The following is a 13,753-nucleotide window of genomic DNA, read 5'->3' as shown; positions in this document are numbered from 1 at the left end:
CCCTCCTCCAAGTGACAACCTTTCAAATACTTAAAGAGGGCTATCATGTCCCCTCTCAACCTCCTTTTCTCCAGGCTGAACATTCCCAAGTCCCTCAACCTATCTTCATAGGGCTTGTTCCCTTGGCCCCAGATCATCTTCGTCGCTCTCCTCTGTACCCTTTCAATTTTATCTATGTCCTTCTTGAAGTGAGGCCTCCAGAACTGCACACAGTACTCCAGGTGTGGTCTGACCACTGCCGTATACAATGGGACTATGACATCTTGTGACATCTTGTGATGAAACCTTCATACAGGCTACAAGAGTCAAGAGGAGGCATCTCTCCCTTTGTGATAGCTTAACAGAAAACCAGATTGTCCAAAGTTGACTGTTATTGTGCAGTGGTGTGAAAAAGAAAAGAAAAATAGAATAGTAATTTCCCTTTAGGGTTGCCAAGTTGCTACTCTACCCATATCCAGGGCAGGTTCCCTTGTTCAGAATGCCGCTGAAGTTGTCACTGCCCAGGTAAGATGGGCTATAACAATCACAGGTTGTCACAAACATGAGTGTCATACACCTTCTTGCTGCAAAATCTGATCCAGCTAGCCATTGTCACCTTTGAGACTTTACCCCTCTAGTAAAATGTACCCTGTGGTACAAATAACGAATGTGGATGTTTAAATGAAGAAGAAGAATAAGAGTTGGTTCTTCTATGCCGCTTTTCTCTACCCAAAGGGGTCTTACATTCACCTTCCCTTTGCTCTCCCCACAACAGACACCCTGTGAGGTGGGTGAGGCTGAGAGAGCCTTGATATTACTGCTCGGTCAGAATAGCTTTATCAGTGCTGTGGTGAGCTCAAGGTCACCCAGCTGGCTGCATGTGAGGGAGTGCAGAATCGAACCCGGCTTGCCAGATTAGAAGTCTGCACTCCTAACCACTACACCAAATGTTTAGTCACTGTTATGAATATAGAGAGAACTTTCTGAACAACCAACATAATCTGTTCCTTGGCTGATTCTGCACTTACTTTGTTTTTTCCATTGGTGATCCTGCTGAATTCAGATTGATTTGAATCTGGGTCTTCCTCCTTCCTCCCCCCATCCAAATTGGAACAGGAAGTGTTCTGCACTTGATTGGGGAAGCTCAGAGCGGGGAGGGGAGCCAAGTGCAGCAGGACATTCTTTCTATCTTTTCCTGAAAGGGGGGGGGGAGAGGCTTGGAGACAGCAGCCTCATAGAGAACAAGGATGGGGAAATAAATCCAAGAGGCAATTCTCTGCTGAGAGAAGTGTGGGCTTCTAGAGTACAGTCACTTTAAAACAGGGCAAAAATAAGTCTTGGGAGGGATGCCTTGCAACTGGGAACCAGGAAGTCTTTGAACTAACACCCTGGCCAATCAGGGAAGAGTGCTTTGTTACATTAGTGTTGCAGGCACGGGCAGGAAGTTAATCCACAAAACTCAGATCATCTACACTTATACTGGGGGCTTTAAAAGCCGGGTCTTCAAATATAGCAACTTATATCTGTTCCTGGATATCGCTGGTGATAGGTAGGGTCACTGTGGATCAATCATAGATTGAGGGAAAATTTAAAGTGCCCCAAATCAAAATGGAAATAGAATACAGTGCAGAGGGGAGGGGTTTATTCAGACAGGGAGAGGATAAAAAGCAAAGTGCAGACTTGACCCTTCTCTTTGCCGAGAGGGAACTGGGGTAGAAAACTGGAAGATCTAACTGTTGGTTTAATTGCAAAACAGTATTTACCTTTGGAGTCAATGCTAACTACTACCATAACCTTATTGAAGGTGCAGAGTTCCTTATATACGGATAAGGTCCCCAATTCTGAGGACTTCCTAGTCAAAACTGTAGCCACTACAAAGACCACTTCATAATTCTGCCAACTCAGCTTCTCAAAATCATTTAAGGTCGACCTTACCAGCCAAATCTTGAGCAGTGACTAAAACAAAGACTGAAGAGGGATGGTTTTACTAAGGCCAGCAGCTCCCTGAAAAAAAAAAAACTCCATTTAGGAACCATATGCTGCACCTTGTGAACTGGTTTGTGACAAACTCCTCCCAACCAACAATAATGTCAACAACTTTTGCCCCTGGGAATCCGAGTGACAAATGGATCCCTATCTTAGCAAATTCCCAAGTCAGATCCTGCCTCTGGTTCTGAGTCTGTTAGCTGAACTGGGTCCAAATCCACCATCCCTTGTGCCGAAAAAGTTATCTGACTAATTATTTTTACTCCTGCACCCCAACCAACTCTTTGCTTATTGCGTTCATCTGTCTGGAGCAGCGGAAAAGAGTGAGATCGGCACGGTGGGACAAGAGGCAGAACTGAACTGAGAAACCTCAGAAAAAAACAATTTATATACAATCATGAACAATGGATCTTCACGCCATTGGTCAGTTTCAGTTTAATTTCTGTGAAAGAACTCATGCATAATTTTATGGTTGGGGGTCACCACAACATGAGGAACTATATTAAAGGGTCGTGGCATTAGGAAGGTTGAGAACCACTGCATTATGGGGAATGCAACCCATCAGCCGCATATATTTATTATCCATAATTGCCTTTTTGATTTGTCTGCCTGACCTGGAACTACAAAAACAAGGAAGTTACCCAAGTGCTCGGCAGGTGCCTGGGATGACTTGAGGACAGCATTCAGTTCAGTGGGTCACAAATGGCAGAGGTTGCCTGCTCCGTGCAACTGGTGATGGCATAAAGCACCATGAAGTCATAGCCAACTGATGGTGACCTCATAGAGTTGTCAAGGCAAGAGACATTCAGAGATGGCTTACCCCTGCCTGCCTCCTTGGTTGTCTTCCACCCAAGTACTAACCAGTCCTGCTTAGCTTCTGAGATCTGGCAAGATTGGGTTAGCCTGGGCCAGGGCAAGAGAGGAATAGAGGTGGTTTGCCACTGCCTACCTCTGTGCAATAACCATGGTCTTTCTTGGTGGCTTCCCATCACAGTATTAATTGGGGCTGGACTTGCTTAGCTTCTGAGATACAAGAGCAGGCTAGTCTGGGCCACCTTGGACAGGGCAGAATGTGCTTGTCTGTCTGTCTGTCTGTCTGTCTGTCTGTCTGTCTGTCTGTCTGTCTGTCTGTCTGTCTGTCTATCTATCTATCTATCTATCTATCTATCTATCTATCTATCTATCTATCTATCTATCTATCTGCCACTCACCCCGAATGCTCAGGGTGGCTCACATCAAACAGGAATGATACAAATAACTCATAACTCAGTTTCTAATAATACAATAAAAACCTTAACATTATGAACAACAGAACATTGAGGAGAACGATAAATCAACACTTACTGATGGCCCGGTGGGTGGGCGAATCTGCAGTGATTGTTATAGGTGGGAGACTGAGGGGGGCTGATTGAAAGTGGCGGTACTGGTCAACCTCAACCAAATGCCTGGTGGAGGAGCTCCCTTTTGCAGGTCCTGTGGGAGCTTGTTCCACCAGGTGGGGGACAGGATGGAGAAAGCTCTGACCCTGGTTGAGGTCAAGCGGGGCCAGGGATCACCAGGAAGTTGGAACTAGTGGAGCATAAAGTTCTTTGAGGGGGGTAGGCAGAGAGGCAATTCCTTAGGTACACTGGGTGATAACCTTAAAGGTGACAACCAAAACCTTAAGCCTGATCCGGAACTCAACTGGAAGCCAGGACCGCTGCTGGAGGATGGGCTGGATGTGGAACCTCCTAGGTGTTGCTGTGAGGACCCTGGCAGCTGGACCAGTTGATGTCAACCAGCAAATGGAACAATTATGCACCAGATTTGTTGCTCTCTGATCAGCCATCCTGAGTCCAGTCAAAGTAAAGAAGGAGTTTCCAAAGCCTCCAAGTGTTCTCCCTTTCCTCCGAATAACTTTCTAGAATACTAAAAGTTTTACATCCTCCCATCCTTGTATTACTCTGTCACATTCGTTTTATATCGCTTTCATGTTCAGCAGTTTAGTACTAATGCGATATAGAAGTGAAATTACATGTGCACTTTTGTATTATTATATTGAAATCAAGTACTTATATGACACTAATACGACGCAAACCCAATAAAACAGACAGTTGCAAGCGGAGAGACATTTTTATGTCATGTTAAGCATCCGGATGCCTAATACCGGATGCCGAATGCAATGCGAAAGAGCAAAGAGAAGATCCCTCAGTTCTTAAGGGCTGTCCTGTTCTCCACCTGGAAAGCTAGGCGAAAAGTGGGCAGCCAAGATCAGTCTTCAGCTTGGAAGCTGCAGTGAGCTCTTCAGCAAGTTGGCCAGGGAGGAGTCATGGCTCAGTGGAAGAGCATCTGCTTGGCCTGTAGATGGTCCCAGGTTCAGCTTGGTGTCATGGTTAAGAGTGGTGGCCTCTAATCTGGAGACCTGGATTTGATTCCCCATTCCTCCTCCACATGCAGGCATCTGGGTGATCTTCAGCCAGTCATAGTTCTCTCTGGAATGTCCTTGCACAGCTTTTCTCTCAAGGCTCTCTCAACCCACCTCCCTCACAGGGTGTCTGTTGTGGGGAGTGGAAAGATTGATTGTAAGCTGCTTTGAAACTCCTTTAGGTAGTAAAAAATGAGGTACAAACCCCCAGTGCTCTCTCTTTCAATCCCCATCATCTCTGCATGCAGCTGAAGAAGACTGGGTTTTGGATCAAAATATTATTCAGGTCAATTACTTAAGGAGGAACATTGGAATGTGTAGCTACCATATCCATATTCTTGGTCTGTTCAGAGGTAATAACTATAACATAGACTATCACCTAAGATCTATGGGATCCTTGCCTCCTTGCTTGATCTGGGAGAACATGCTGAACCTTCCATATTTTCTTGGCCCCTGAGGCCTGGGATGGATAGGTTGCTTAAGCCATGGGAAGTGGGAGGGTGGTGGCCTTAGAGTGACTGCTGCTGGGGTTTTCAAGGATTGAGATGTTTATGTATTTTGTTGTGGGGGTTTTAAGCACTGTAACCTGCCATGAGCCAGTGAGCAACTGGGAATGGCGGGCAATAAATTGAAAAATAAAAATAAAAATAAATAAATATCATTAATTCAGTCCTTGGCTCAGCCCTAATTTTCTCATCCCCCTGATATTGCATCCTATTATTACCATCTACATCCATATTTGATAAAGACTGAATATTAAGGTCTACATGGTGGTCATTGATTCTGTTTACACGTACTAGAGGGGTTATAGCTCCAAACATACATGTAATCCACATATTATACATGAGTCATCAATGCTTACATTTCAGCTCTAATTTGGGATTTTAATCTCCATGGAGGGTTATAACCACCAGGCAGTGGAAATAGTGAAAATGCAGGGGCATTCTAGATCTTTGCACATAGAAGGTCCCAGGTTCAGACCCCAGCATCTTGTTCTGCATGCAGAAGACCTGAGCAAGGTTTTGACCTTGAGAAGTTTTGAAGGTCATTGACTCATAGGATCACCAAAACACTAGAAATTCAGTGAAGGTGATGGGCAGTAGATTAAAAATGAACTACTTCTTTACACAGTGAGTGACTAAAATGTAGAATTCATGGGCAGAGGACATAGCAGTGGCCACAGGCATAAGCTTTAAAAGGCAATTAGACAGATTCATGGAGGGGAGGTCTATCAGTGACCACTAGCCATGGTGACTAGAGGGAACCTCTATATGCCTCAAAGCAGTCAACCTTTGAATCCCAGTGCTGGAAAGCAGCATCAAGGGAACACCTTGGCCTCTCTATCCCGTTGTTGGACCTCAGGATGCTGGACTAGATGGACCACTGGTCTGATCCAGTCAGATTCTTCTGATGTTCTTAATAAGCCTTGGCCTCTATGCCTTGTCACTGGCCCTCACATCTCCTACTGCCGGATCTTTTAAGAGGAGATACCCAGGACTGAAACTGGGACTTTCTGTATGGCAAGTAGGTACTCCATCACTGAGCCACAGACCCTCCCACTCTTGCCTCGTCAGCCCTACATAAGTCAACTGCAACATGTCATAGAGGTTGACCTGACCCAGCAGGGCTCTTGTGTTCTTATGAGGGCCTCAGCCTCTCTGTCCTGTTGTTGGCCCTCCAAAGGAACTGGTTGGCCACTGTGTGAGATGGGATGCTGGATTAGATGGACCAATGGTCTGATCCAGCAGGGCTCTCATTAGGATCTAAGTTGGAAGTGACAAATGGTGCATAACACATAATATGGTAAGGTGGTGAAATTTTTAATGCATGGTGGAAAGTTGATCGGTCAAGGGCATTGCCATTGAAATCCAGTAATATTAAACAGTGAAGTTACCAGTTGGTGTTTGACTGCAGCTGACGTGTAATATAATTTAGTATGTAACAGCTGGCCTGCTTGTGCCTCATGCAATGAGAAATGGACAGGCAAAGAAATCTAAAACCGGAGACACATCACAGTGAATGGGCTGGCCATGCTTCATTTCATATGTTAGTTTACAGACTATGGAATGACATCAGCATTGCAAATTGTTAGCAGAATGATTAATACGTAGCTTCAGGGAGAAATAGCACATGGAGAAGACTGTCTGGGAGGGCAGTTTGGCTTTCTTAGTGGATTGGACCAAATGAGCCTTCCTTGGAAAGGAGCGAAAACTGGAACTCTCTGAACAGAGCAAAGAAAATGAAGAGCTCCTATCAAGGGAACACTGAGACCATCTTAGACACAGGGCAGAGATGTAGAAAACGTGTTAACTTATTTGATGATGCTTTTTATTGCCTCGGAATATTCAAGCATGTAGGAAGACTTAATCTGGGGGTAGGAGGTGGAATCCAAGTGTACAGAATCTAGCTATATTTAGAACTGATGTAGGTTATGGTGTATTGACCTGTTTTGTATGTTTGTTGCAGTTGACCTACATAGGGCTTTCAAGACAAGAGAGGGATGGTCTGTGGCTCAGTAGCAGAGTATCTTCTTGGCATGCAGAAGATCCCAGGTTCAATCCCTGGCAACTCCCACTAAAACACCTGGCAGTAGGAGATGTGAAAAACCTGTAGATCCACTGCCCATCTGAATTGACAAGACTGACCTTGATGGCCTGAGGGTCTGATTCAGTTTCATGTGTTCATAACACCTTATGTGTTCAGAGGTGGTTCACCACTGCTGCATCACAACCTTGGTATTCCTTGGAGGGCCCGCATCCAAAGACTAGGCAGCATTGACCCTGCTCTACTTCTGAGATCTGATGAGATCAGACTAACTTCAAGAACAGAATGGAAAGGGAAATTGCTGAAATCCAAGTTATTGCAACACTCAGAACAATGGAATCCCCAGGACTCAACAGGGACATTGGTTTCTTAGCTCACTATATATACTAACCTGCATTCTTAACTGGCCCTCAGAAAGACCTAATGGCCTCTGTATTTTAACTTCTCTTATTTGGAATAATTGATATGAACAGGTAGATTGTACTGTAGCTTAAGAAAAATATTGGTTTATTAACTTCACTACGAATCCTAACCTACATTCTCAACAATTCCTCAGAAAGGCCAAATGTCCTCTGTATTTTAATTCATCTCTTAATTGGAATAATTGATTTGAACAAGTAGATTGTATGTAACTCTGACTAGGATAATGCAATGTAGTTTGGAATACTATATATATATATGTTTTTCTCTGGTCTGTGAACAGAAACAGCCAAATGCTCTACTTCAAAGAAGTTGATGCCCCAAGATGCTTCCATATTTGAGATGACAGGAAGGGGGCAGAAGGGCCAAGTCTCAGCTAACTGCTGTCAGCAACTGATTCTCTAGTGGCCCATTAGTCTCTTAATGGTGACACTTTTATTGAACCCAAGATGTTTCCCATGCAATTCAATCTCAAGGGAATACAAATAAATCCAAATTGCTTTTTTTGCTACTTATCTCTGGAATCTGTTAACCATTTTCATTATGCTGTATGTTAATTTCCGCTCTCACTTTGCCTATAAGTATGAACTGATTACTGCCATTCCATGACATTGTATCTGAAGAAGTGTAGGGGTGCCCAAAAGCTCATCCCTTGAATAAAACTTTGTTGTTCATAAAGGTGCCCCTGCTGGACTCTAAATTTGTTACGACGGTTTGATTTTATCTGTTTTTACACTGTTAGAAAACAGTTGGATGTCTATTTCCAACTTTATTGATTCTATGTACATCGCCCCAAGACATCATAGTGTAGGGCGGCAAATGAATGAATGAATGAATGAATGAATGAAAGAAGTGGCAGCATCATTTCTGGTGTGCACCAGAAGTGATGGCATTGCATTGCCAGCCACATGGCATGCCCTGGTACTTGAGCAAAAGCTCTGGGGTATCTGTCTTTTTCACCATAGAGTTTTTTGCCTACAGATGGGCACGAACCAGCTTATGAGCCAACATTTGGCTGAACGTGAGCTGGTTTGCAGCTCAGGAAGCAATGTTTGGGGCCTCCTGCATGCCAAACAAGACATTCAGAACAAGGCATTGTTCAGTTTTGCTGCAATGAAAGGTGGCAGCCCTTGGCCAATAGGACACATGGACATTAAGTCATGATTCAGGGTGCATGCCAATCACAGGTTATACCAGGGGTAGTCAAAGTGCAGCCCTCCAGATGTTCGCTGGCAGGGGTTCATGGGAATTGTAGTCCATGGACATCTGGAGGGCCGCAGTTTGACTACCCCTGGGTTATACCATGCTCAATCCCAGCCATTTCCCAGTGCTTGCATGCGTGAATGCTGTTGAAGCAAATCTGTCACCGGATATATGCAATCGCTGTATTTTATCTAGATCAGGATTCTCAACTTCGGTATTGTGAAACCCTGGGGCTTCTTGACTACTCTGGAAGGGTTTCCTGAATGGGTGGGAATTAATTTGTTAAACATTGGGTGCTATGACCACATATGGTTATGTTGACCCACCTCCCTTTCCAAAATGGCCAATGGTGGACCTGGATGGGCTGGAAACGTGAGGGGTCCCAAGTGGGCATTTCCACAGCTATGCTTCCCAACCATATTCTCCAAGGTTGCTCCACTGCTGGGGTTTCTCAAAGCCTGAAGAACGTTTCAGGAGTTTCTCAATGGTAAAAACGTCGAGGAAGACTGTTCTAGATAGACAGGTTTCTGTATGATGCTGGAAGGTGAAGTTGCCAGTCTCCAGGTGGGACCTAGATGTCTCCTGGTGTATCATTTGACCTCCAGACTCAAGAGGTCAATTCCTAAACAGAAAATGGTGGCTTTGGACAGTCAACTCCCCTCCCCAGTCTCTATGCCCCCAAATCTCCAGGAATATCACAACCTGGAGTTTACAACCCCAAGAGGGTTAGTTAGGAATTTGCATGGTGGCCTTAGGTTTGCAAAAAGGGGGTGGTCGGTCTGGATATTCGGACTTGCCAGCACAACATGGACAGGGGAAGAATAATTGGCTCTTGAAACACTCTTTGATTAGTTCATAGGCTACCTTTGCATTTTATCTTATTGCATATTTCATTTGTCGATTTAGTTTTTTATACCACCCTTCCATATGGCTCTGGGCAGTTATAGAATCATAGAATCATAGAATCATAGAATCATAGAATCATAGAATCATAGAATCATAGAATCATAGAATCATAGAATCATAGAGCTGGAAGAGGCCATACAGGCCATCTAGTCCAACCCCCTGCTCAACGCAGGTTTACATAGAACATCACGGGGTAACTACATAGGACATTGTAACAAATATAACAAGTATAACAATCATGCATTTCACCTATCCACCACCAACGTCCAATTAGACCCGGCACCCAATCCCAATGGAAGACTTGGCCTCCAGCTGAACGAGGTGGGGTAGGATCGAGAGTAATTGGAAGGGTATCTGATCCCTTTGTTGTAAGGGAGGATATTGTTGTAAGGGAGGATTTTATAGGGTTTGTATTGTATTTTAATGTTTTATTCTTGTGAACCGCCATGAGACCATTGGAGGACCAGAGGTATACAAACCGAAAAATAAATAAATGAATAAATGAATGAATGAATGAATAAACAAACAAACAAACAAACAAACAAATAAATAAATAGAATAATATTTTAACAGTAACAGGAAAATTGACACAGCCTTGGGTAGGTTGGATTCTCCGTTCATGGAAGGAGGGTGTCTGTGGGTGGGGGGAGCAGTGGGTCTTTTGGGGTCGGTCGTATATATACACAATATATACTGTGTACTGTGAGGCTTTTACACGCTAGAAATAAGCACATTCCAAGATTTCCACACATTTCCCTTTGGCACACCCTGAGAGGATCCGTTTTCGGGCAGAAGTTACCACCGAAGGAACAATCAAACTCCTGACTTTTTATTTTTCATCCCTCCAGCCCCCCCCCTCCATCTGTTATCTTAACCAAATACACCCCCAAATACCCTTTGTGCTGCCACAGGAATATAAGAGATCAGGAGAGAGAGAGCGGCATAAGAAATCAAAACCATCGTAATGGCTTTTGGTTTTGCATTTTAAATACCAGCTTCTTTGTCACACCGCGGCTTTAGATCCTTTCCCAGACATTACGGAGATTACCTTTGGTAATGCCGGCTTCTTCGTCCTTTGATATAAAATGACACATGTCATCCGTCATCGCGGTGAGTGTCATTAGCGTGCAAAGCACCTACTTACGATATGTAACCATTTGCTTTTCTAATTTGAAAGAGGATCATCCCGTTTTAATTACATGAGGTCTCAAAACCCTTCCCGATAACCTGGGAATCCACTGGTGAACATTCCTGAGATTCACACAAACCATACCGTTGACGCAGCTTTTGAAAATCAAAGCCCATATTCCTTCGTTTGCAGGGTTGTCTCTTCTTTATTTGAATTGCTTCGGTTGGCTTCTAAAAGGGTAGAAAAGCCGGCATTTCCGAAGAGCGAAGGTTTTCCTTCCTTTAAAAACTGCAGCCCTTAAAACAAACTGTTATTTGTGGCCGAGAATTAAAATTGTGCAGCCATTCTTTACTGGCAGTGAAAAATGTTTTTAATTAAAAGGGGGGGGGTTTGAAATCTTTCTAGTCCTGGGCGTAGGAGAAAAGGACAAAATGCAAAAGAGGGGAGGAAGCTAGACGGAGAGAGCGATATTTAAAATTATTGGCGTGCTTCACATCATTTTTTTTTTTTATAAGGCCGCTTCCGTTTGGAAGGCTTGTCTGGCCTCTTCTTTGTGCTTCTTCAGGCTCGAACAATTTAAAATTATTGGAACACTCCACTTTGAAGGTGATCAGGGCTCAGAATGTATATGTTTGTCGAGAGATTGAAAATTACGAGAGCCCTTCAAATTGTTTAAAACATTGATTTTTTATAAAATTGATTTTCCCAAGGTTTTATTTCTTTCAATGACTAGGTAATTACAGTACAGCGGGCTCTGAAGTACTTTGCTCTAAAAACTACGGTGCCCATCTCTCCGCTCCACCCCCCCCCTCTCTTTCCTTCTCACTGCTTGGGTAGACACATTATTCTTTGTTCTTGTTCATAAATCCTTCTCTGACCAAGGAACCAGGAAGTTATTAGGGGTCGCTACAAGGTCAGGTCGAAAATGCAGCCTGCACCAGCCTATCCCCCGTGAACCATCACTGGACCAGCCCTTAAACTGAAGCGGAAAAGAAAAAAAAATATCAGGGCTGCTCAGATCTCACTTCAGGGGGGCTTGTTGACTAGCCACTGGCAGCTGAAAAGAAAGAAATTTGCAGGAATGAGGTAGCTGCTCTTAGAATGCATATCGTTTCCCTGGCATGATCATGTGGATTTTTAAAAGTACCTCTTCCTCAAACATAGAGCTGCCAGCGACCTCAAGAGTCATTTAGTCCAACCTCCTGCACAACTTGGGGGATTTACAGGTATTTTCCCCTGCCTCTCCCAGTGACCCCTGCTCTATGCCCAGAGGAAGGCAAAAAACCTCCAGGATCTCTGCCAGCAGAGCTAGGATCCCAGGAGAGCTAGGATTATAGGAGCCTTCCCACTGTTGCTCCCCAAGACTAGACAGAGCATTAAAACCCTAGACATAAGGACATAAGAGAAGCCATGTTGGAACAGGCCTATGGCCCACCCAGTCCAAAACTCCTATAGTGGCCAAAGGCCAGCAGGGCTAGGATTCCAGGAGCCCTCCCACCGTTGCTCCCCAAATATTAGGAAGGCAGAGCATTACTGCTCCAGGCATAATTTTGGGTTCCTTGACACCAGGAGTTCTGCCAGCAGGGCCAGAACTCCAGAAGGCTCCCCGTTCTTGTTCCCCAAGCACCAAGAAGACAGAGCATCCCTGCCCTAAACAGAGTGGTCCATCTAGACTTTGAAGCTAATAGCAACTGGTGAACCTCTGTTCCATATGTTTATTCAATCCCCTCCTGAAGTTTTACGTGCTTGTAGCGACCACTGCTTTGTGCAGCAGTGAATTCTACCTGTTAACTACGGTTTGGGTGAAAAAAGTTTTTCCTTTTTTTCTAGAAGAGAAGATACACAGTCTTTGAATCTTGACAGTGGAAATCAGCCCCATTATTTAAAACATATTTATGCCACCTTTCTACCCAATCAGGGTCCCCAAGATGACAAACACACAAAAATACACTAGAACAGTCACACAATTAAAAACATTTAAAATCATTTGGCTACTGGAAAAGCTGCCTGAAAATGGAGGAGTCAGTGTGTCCCAGCAGATGTGGCCCTTGCCTTGAAGCAACATGTGGTAGTCTGCGGAGGCTGCTGGATCCTGGCCTCCAGCTGATTCCTAGGCCTCTTCTGCACGATGGATAAGCTGATGTCCCTCCCCTAGCCTTGGCTCTGTGGGGGGGGGGGGTCGCCCGCCGCTGAGAGCCAGGGAGGAGGGCATGGGGCGGCTGTGATGTGGGCGCTCACTGCCACCTGCCCACCCATGGGCCCAGCCCGCCTCCAAGCCCCATGCTTGCCTGGCTGCATGCCCCAGGCAGGTGCTGGCATGTTGCATGGAGGCTGGCCAACTGGCAAATGGGGACAGAGGGGAGGCAAGCCCTAGCTTTGGCACTGCCATGGGAAGGTGGGGAGGGGGTCTGGGTTAGCTGCAAAACCAACCATCGCCCACCAGCACATGGCCCCACCTTGCCTCCCAGCTCCATGTTCAGCTGGTTGCACAACTGTGGAGAGTCCTGGCCTGATAGGCAGAGGCTGAGCAGGAGGCTGCTGGAGCAGCCAGTTGGAGAGGGGGACCTGTGGGGAGCGGCCTGATAGGCAGAGGCTGAGCAGGAGGCTGCTGGAGCAGCCAGTTGGAGAGGGGGACCTGTGGGGAGCGGCAATGCCAGCCCTCCCCATCCCCAACCTGCCCACCCACTGCAACTGCCTCTGAGAGGGTGGGCGGTGGCCTGCCAAGTGGAAGGTGGCCAGGTGGTGGCCAGTGGCTCGGGGTAGCCAATCCCCAGCCTCAGCTCCATGCAGTAGCTTAGCTGCCATGGAGACACAGGGCGGGGTGCTTGGGGTGGCAGTGAAACCAGCCATCCCCGCTGCCTGCCTGCCTACTGGCCTTCATGCCATGTGCTCAGCTGTCTGTGCAGCCCAGACAGCTGTTGACCTGCCATGCAGAGGCTGGCCAGCTGGCAAATGGGAAACAGCTCTGGCCTCACTTGTGCCACCTTAGAGCTTTCCATGCCTTTCTACCTGTCCTTCTCTCTTCTTTACCTCCTTTCCTTCGTTCCCTACCTCTTTTACTCCCTTTTTTCCTTCTTTCCCTCCCCCTGACTATCTACCTTCCTTCCTTCTCCCTCTTTTACCCCCTTTCCTTCCATCCTTCCCCTCTCCTTATCCCCTTTTCCTTCCTTCCTTCCTTCCTT

At 45.6% G+C, this 13,753-nt stretch overlaps 1 long non-coding RNA gene across 2 annotated transcripts in view; it reads right to left on the bottom strand.

Annotated features, from left to right (window-relative positions):
* Window positions 1-1,156, bottom strand: part of LOC143826177 (uncharacterized) — a 35,589-nt gene extending 34,433 nt beyond the window's left edge. For both annotated transcript variants that reach the window (XR_013227028.1, XR_013227027.1), the window contains exon 1: window positions 1,008-1,156. This is a non-coding gene — a long non-coding RNA (uncharacterized LOC143826177). The remainder of the gene's footprint in view (window positions 1-1,007) is intronic.
* Between the last annotated feature and the right edge of the window lie 12,597 nt (window positions 1,157-13,753).

This window comes from Paroedura picta, chromosome 1 (genome assembly GCF_049243985.1).
Source record: "Paroedura picta isolate Pp20150507F chromosome 1, Ppicta_v3.0, whole genome shotgun sequence".
NCBI lineage: Eukaryota > Metazoa > Chordata > Lepidosauria > Squamata > Gekkonidae > Paroedura > Paroedura picta.
The sequence above is the reverse complement of the archived record's forward strand: the minus strand, read 5'-3'. Positions and strand labels throughout refer to the sequence as shown.